At 37.9% G+C, this 7,303-nt stretch overlaps 1 pseudogene; it reads right to left on the bottom strand.

Annotated features, from left to right (window-relative positions):
- Positions 1–532: 532 nt before the first annotated feature.
- On the bottom strand, positions 533–1,072 carry LOC100725869 (small ribosomal subunit protein uS9-like; annotated as a pseudogene).
- Positions 1,073–7,303: the final 6,231 nt, after the last annotated feature.

The raw sequence follows: 7,303 nt of genomic DNA, 5'->3' as shown, positions 1-7,303 counted from the left end.
ACACTTATTTAGTGTAGAATGCGATTCACCCAGCTTCTAAGTCTGTATGGGATACAAATTTTATATTTAACATTCTGTTACAAGATGCAAATTTTCATCCCTGCATTTTTTCCCTTTTCCTCAATGTGGATGACTATTAAGTATTTAACAGAATTGTGAAATAGTTTTCACTGTCAGTGGAAGCCGCAGTGCACAAGATAGGACATCCAGGCCAAGTACAAAGGGGACTATTCAAAGGGGGAAGATAGCTATTGTTCCTCCTGATTTTAGTATTCTATCCTAGCAGAATTACGATCCCCATCACCTCAGGCCTAAGAAGATGATCGTGCAAGTCCAGTTAGCTCTTGCTATGATGATCAACATCATGCATATGCAATTCCAAAATGAAGGACACGAAAAAAGGCCACTTGTGATGAGGCATGAGACACTTGACAACACCAAGAACTTCTCTAAGACTCCGCTGGTTAGAAATGATACAGGGGCAGCAGTTTTCCAGAAATGACTGCTGTCTCATTAAGCACCAAAATCTAAGTTTTCTTTTTCTTTTTTTTTTTTTTTTTCTTTTGCAACCTTAAAATTCCATGTTTATTTATAAAGGTCAATGGTGTTTCTTATGATGAGCTTATCGGTAGGATTTCTGCTAACGAGCATGGGCACCAGGGCCTCCAAACTTTTTGGATTCGCAGCAGCAGGGTTCAGCTACCAGCAGGGTCCGGTCATACTGGATGAGAACATCTTTGATCTCTTTCTTGGGAAGCCTCATCCACATATTTCTGGTAATACGCCATCAGGGCTTTGGAGATAGACTGCCGGATAGGGTAAATCTGAGCCACATGCCCACCACCCTTCACACGGACACGGATGTCAACACCAGCAAACCGCTCCTTGCCCAGAAGCAGAACAGGCTCCAGTAACTTATACTGTAGCATGTGCGGCTTGATCACCTCCAGGGGACGCCCGTTCACCTTGATGAGGCTATTGCCCCGTTTGCAGTGTGCCATGGCTGTGCTGTAGCCGTCTTCTTGCGACCAAAGACTTGCACGGACTGCAGCAGGACCTTAGATGGCATGGTTACTAGTGTAGACTAGAGGTTCTCACAGCGCAGCGCCGCCAAAATCTAAGTTTTCTAAAAGTAAATTTCAAAGCATGTTTGACAGGAAATAGGAAATAGGAATTCTCACTATTCACAGTCTTTGAAATAAGAAAGGCGCAAAATATGATAGCAATTTTGACTTTGGTTCCCAGCAGTTACCTTGGGAGGCCTTGCACAAAGGATCTGCTTTAGACAGACTCCTCTGGCTGAACCTAGGCCTATCATGATCTAGCTTCTGCTTGCAAGTTTCACATACTACTGTTGGTAAGAGTTGCTTCTGCCTTCATCCCAGGGTCAAAGAAGAATCAAAGGGATCCCAGGAGTCACTTCATTTTCAACATACAGAAGTAGAGTTTAACTATAGCAACACACAGTATAGTCCATCACATAAAATCCAATAACCACAGCATTGATATAAGAATTAAACCAAAGCAATAAAGGAATAGACATGCAAAAGACTTAGGCCAATTACAAAGTTAATGCTTCTCAACCAATTATCTTCAAGTTCAACAGTTTTAAATTATCTAATTTCAATTAAACATCAAAAATATAATTTTTTAAATATTTTCTTCCAGACTTCCCTTTACAGCCCTTTCCTTCTATAAAGACTGTATAATAATTTAGACAAAAGGGAAAATTTGTCTATCTTCTACCTTATTTCTTGCCCTTCAGAAGTAACTATTTTAATTATTTTTCCTGATTCTCAGTTCTAAACAGCAATTTTATTTTGGCATTTTAGGCACTTTTCATTTATTTAAAATCAATGAATAGTTTTGAGTTTATAATAATTACAGCTATAAATTTCTCACAATTATTTCCACCATACAATTGGGCAATAAGGTATAATTTCATCATTTATATTTAACTTATTCCCAATTTAGAGGAGCAGTGGACCTACATAAATAAATACAATCCTGCTTTAGTATTCAGATAGCAGGATGGCATTAATATTCTCATAGAGTGACATTTAACCTAAGAGCAAAAATTCGTCTGGATTCTTGGTAAATGGAAACTGGCTTGAAGAACAAGGTTCCATGATATTAAAAGGACACTAATAAAGTGTCCTTAAGAAATAAACATCCAGTGTGCCATCAGTCTAAGAAATGCACTGTAAAAATAATTTAACAGATGATCCACTTCTGAACAATACTTTCCACATAATCTCAATCAAAACAAATGTTTTATAAAATATAAGGTTATCTACATCAGCAAAAGACATAGAAGACAAAGAGTCATTTTATGTAAACAGTTTCCCCTTATTCTGAACTGCACAAAAAGCTGTCCTAACCCTGCCAGTCAGTTGCTGCCTTGACACTGAGGATGGAGCATGACTCTCAGAGGGAAAAGATGAGTGATGAAGAAGACAAACACATCCCCGTAAATCTTGCAGAAAGGTCTCTAAAGCCAACTTATAGCTTAAACAGTCATCAGATAGTAGGTTTCAAGTTCATTTATTTTTAATTTTTTGTTATAAAAGAGTTTACTGTTGGATATGTAAAGACCAGTCAAACTTTCCAGTCACTGTTGATATCTAGTGCTGTTTTCAGTTCATAAATTAAAAGTTAAAGTGCACAATCACCAGTGACAATAGTGGTAGCATTAAAACACAGTAAGCAAATGATCTATTTTAAAGTTCAATGTTTTCTCACATGCAGTACTATTAGTTTCCTCCCAATTCCTCCTACTATGCCATATCCTTCTAGATCAGGAAAATACTTAATGTAAGACCCAGGCTTCCAAAGTTCTCATCCCCACAGTGGGTTTGAGAAAAGTCAATTCTCCTCTGACTGATAGGCAGCAGCTGTTGTACACCTCTGTTGGGCAAACAGTGAGACGGCAGCCCAGTCTTTTGCCTGGGCTTCTATTCCCCCAAATGTCCTGGCTTACTGTTATCCTGAGAGCATTGCCCCCATCTCAGTAAGTTCTTGTTATTTCCCATAAACTTCTCTGAGAACCTTTCAAGTTGGTACTGGACAGAATCTAACCCCAAAACCAGTTCAAGGAGACTGAATGGAACTTTCATGTTGCCTAGCTAAGGGTCCTCATTCTAAGTGAAAAAACTACCAAAGGCTATGCCACCTACCTCAGTGCAGAAAGTACTCAGAAATATTGCTTCAAAACTGTCCTAACAAACATGACTCTAGGCTCTCCAATGTGTCTGAAAGGGTAGACTAAGAGAAATAAGATCATTTTTGTGAGTAGCCCAGCGTTTTAGAAAGAAAGCCTTCCTATCACTGCAAGAATACCCTTTCCTCCTCCCACAGTGTGGGAACAGAGGGGACTTCTGTCTCTTCCCAACACAAAGAAAGGAGATTCTCACAACAAACCTCATTATATGACTTGAAATATGATTCACAATATTTACTTTATTAACTTAGGTTTTGCGGAGGGGAAATCCTGAGATGAGAATCCAAAGGCAAAACTATCTGAAAGGTGCAGGAAGTATCAATAAGAGAAAGGGAAAATTGGAGGTTGGTGTCTCTAGAGAAATTGAGAGTTAGGGTAAAACATGTGCCTGAGAGTTTCTCTTGATAGGCAAGGAAAATGGGATATTTATACACCAACTTCAGCCAGGAGTTCTTTGAAAGATGTCTGTGGAGAATGATGGTATATTAACATGTCTGATTCTGAACCTTCTCAGGTGACCCAACATTGACAAACTAGACTGTTGCAGCAAGAGAAAACGTTCTGAAAGACCCACAGGGCTCCAAGTGATAGGACAGACTGAGAACTCTGAAGTAGTAGGGGAAAGGATAGAGGTAGAGTTCTCTTGGAGTCTACTACTTTTATATTATTTTCCACTAACATTTAATATTGCACAGCATCTATTATAACTAGAACATCAGTGTAAGTACAAGTTAATATGTACAAGCAGTGGTTCTACACAATCTTCTTTGACCTCAATGTAATATAAATATTGCTGTTTTTTAATTAACCCACATGATACTTTCAGCAAAGTGACCTCAAAATATGGAGCAGGAAATGTTTGTTTGACTAAAGTAAGCATGTCACCCACTAAATGAGAAGAGTTTCCCAGATTCTAGCAATGCCCCAGTTGCATCAACTAAAAGGTTTTAATTACTCAATATGTATCGACTCCCTGTATTTGACTTCCTTTTACATATGGGATGACTTTTGTAACAGAAGAAATTCGCACATGAGTTATTCATGATTTTGAAAAAATCACAACTAGAAGAAATTTCACCTGACATCCAAGCATCTTAAATCTCAATTCAGTTTTCTTTCCACTTGTGAGTTTCCATCCCTTGACTTTAAAATCTTTTTTTTTTTTTTTGTCTACTTTCAAATCTTAAAACTACCTGGAGACCATGGATACTCTGATAGCACTAACATCACTATATTGCTATTGTCTTGAATACAATGACATTGGTTTGTTTGTGAAACTGATGTTCATTTAATGGTATCTACTGAACCAGTACACTGAGAAGAGCTCAGAATAAGGGAGCACACTGTAGGGTAAATGACCCACATGCTCAGCTGACTTGAGTCCCAAGTTTCTTCAATATCAAAAGTTTACATAATATCAAAAGATAGACTGCCTTGCAAGCAGGCAGTCTTAAGTTCGATCCCTGGTACCGATAAAAATGAAAAAGACAAAAAAAAAAAAAAAAAAAGATAGGTTGCATTTTCAGAGTTAAACAGTTTGAGTAACTTCTTTGGCAATATTAAAGGCATGAAATTTTCTTCCTCTAGATCAGAAATGGTGGAAAAATATTGTCATGAAACAAATGGGGAAACACTGACCATCCTGAAACACAAAACAAGAGTGAGCATACTGTGTAGATTTCTTCCAAGCAGGTATGTTGATATAGTCCCCAAAATAGCAATTTGGAGACTATAACTGAAAATCAGAAGAAAAGCCCCAGAGCATGACTGTGTCACAGTCAAGAAATATTTTCTTAAATATAGTAATTATCTTTGTTTCTTTGTACAAAGAACTGGAATAGACAGTTTGAGTGAATGGTTACTTAAATTGATGTTTTGCTCCTCTACTGTCTTAGCTTTGAAGTTTTTTGCTTTTTTTGTTTGGTTTTTGTTTGTTTAGTTCTTTTGTTTTCTTTTAAGTGAATTTTAACTTTGGAAATACCAGTGGTTCAAACTGGCTTTCTGTTAATAAACATTTAGCTTTTATATTCCAATTTGATTAATATAATAATGAATGAAACTTGTTTGTTAAGTATCTTAGGAAGCATGTGCTGCCATAATCAAATCCCAATGACTGAGTGATTTAAACAATGCAAATTTATTTCTTATGGTTTTGGAGGCTGGCAAGCCTAAAACCAATGTGCCAATTAATCAGTTCCCTTCCTGATTTATAAATTGTTGATTTCTTGCTGTGTCTTCATAAGGTGGAAAGACAGAGAGCTCTGGTTTCTTTTCTTCTTCTTATACATCACACAAACCTCATCATGGCATCTCCATCTGCATAGATGCATTTGAACCTCATTCACCTCCCAAAGACTCCTCTTCCAAATATATTGGTAGGCTTCAGCACATGAATCTGGAGCTTCAATACATAATATATTCAGTTCACAAAAGTAAGAACAAGACTCAAGAGAATGATTCACAGGTGTATTCTCAAGGGCTTCAGGTATTATATATCTGAGAAAAAGATAACAAGCACCACAGAGACTTCTGATACATAAATATTAATAAGTATAGAGTCTGCCAAATACATTCTAAGGGAATAAGATAATTATTGTAAAGAATAACATTACATCTGTCAGAGAATTTCTTACAATATTAGCATATAATTTGACCATCTACATAAGAGTGATATCTTAGTTACTTTTCTCTCATAACTGAGACAAAATACTCAACATTCAAAATTAAAGGGGCAAAGATTTATTTAGCTGACAGTTTGTGGAAGTTAGAGTCCATGCTGTGCTGGCTCCAAGGCAGAATGGTATATGGTGGAGGGCAACAATTCATCATGGTGAAAAACAGCAAAAACAAGAGCAAAAAGGGAAGAGTCTAAGAGAAGACTCTGCCCCTTATACTGTATGGAGGATGCCTAACCTAGGGTGAGTGTAGCACGCACACCCATAATCCCAGCAATGGACCATGAACCAATCAAAACTCTAGAAGCCAGCCTGCATGACTACATGGAGCTCTGAGGGTACCATCTAGACATAAACCGTAACATTCCACCCTTGGCTCCCCAAAGAGTCATACATGTCCCTTTATTGCAAAAGGCACTTCAGTCCTTCTCTAAGAGTTGCCAAAGTCTTAACAATTTAAACACTGTTGAAAATTTCAAATCCTAAGTCTCTTCCAAGATCTAAAGTAAACTAACTGTGAGCCCTTGTGAAAATGAAGTTATACATTTCCAACATTCAATGGTACAAGATAAATATACCATTCCAAAAATTACAAATCAGGTGATACAGAGAATTGGAACCAAATCATGTCCAAAATACAGTAGGTCAAACATTAAGTTCTACTGTTCCATGTGGAACATCCAAAGCAATATATGGTAAATTGTGAACTCCAAAGGGCTCACGTGGATCCACCTCTAGAGCATTTCCCATGGTTGTAGTTTCCAGGGTTTTTCTCTTGGGCCCTTTCTGCTCAATCCTTGAAGTTTTCCTTATATGATCCATGTTCCTGTCTTTTCCAAACTTCTGAGTTCTCTACTGCATCTTTGGTGTCACCCTCACAGGTTCACACATTACCCTCTCAGGGGCATACTGCCTGGTCCCCAAAACCTTCTTCTGAAACCTGGGTGGAAGACTTTTTAACTGCATAACTCTTGCATTCTGCATGCACCTAACACCAGCACCACATAGATGATGGTAAGGTCTACTGACAGCTGGAACAATATCCAGGCTTTCTTTTCTCTTTACTGTAGAGGTTGAGCACTTGAATCACTAAGCACTCTGAACCTGACTTGCAGTAAAAAAAATTTCTCCATACTATTGCCATTTTGGAACCTGATGTGGCTTGCTGTTGCCAGTCTGTACCACAGTGTGGTTGCTGCTATCCACAGACCTCTCTCCTCAAAGCAAAGCCTTCCACTTTTTTAGTTTTGACCAATGCAAAGGGTGAGGACTTGCTGCTTCTAGTAATGCCCACAGGCTATCTTTTCTATTTTCTTGTTCCTTCTCAGCAATGAAGATCTCCTCAGCTCTATCTTTGCAATTCACAACTTTACTGGAGCTTTGCTTCCACCCAAACTCACAACATTTT

This window comes from Cavia porcellus, unplaced genomic scaffold (genome assembly GCF_034190915.1).
Source record: "Cavia porcellus strain 051 isolate PalLab524CR breed Dunkin Hartley unplaced genomic scaffold, mCavPor4.1 scaffold_5, whole genome shotgun sequence".
In the NCBI taxonomy this organism is placed as follows: domain Eukaryota; kingdom Metazoa; phylum Chordata; class Mammalia; order Rodentia; family Caviidae; genus Cavia; species Cavia porcellus.
The sequence above is the reverse complement of the archived record's forward strand: the minus strand, read 5'-3'. Positions and strand labels throughout refer to the sequence as shown.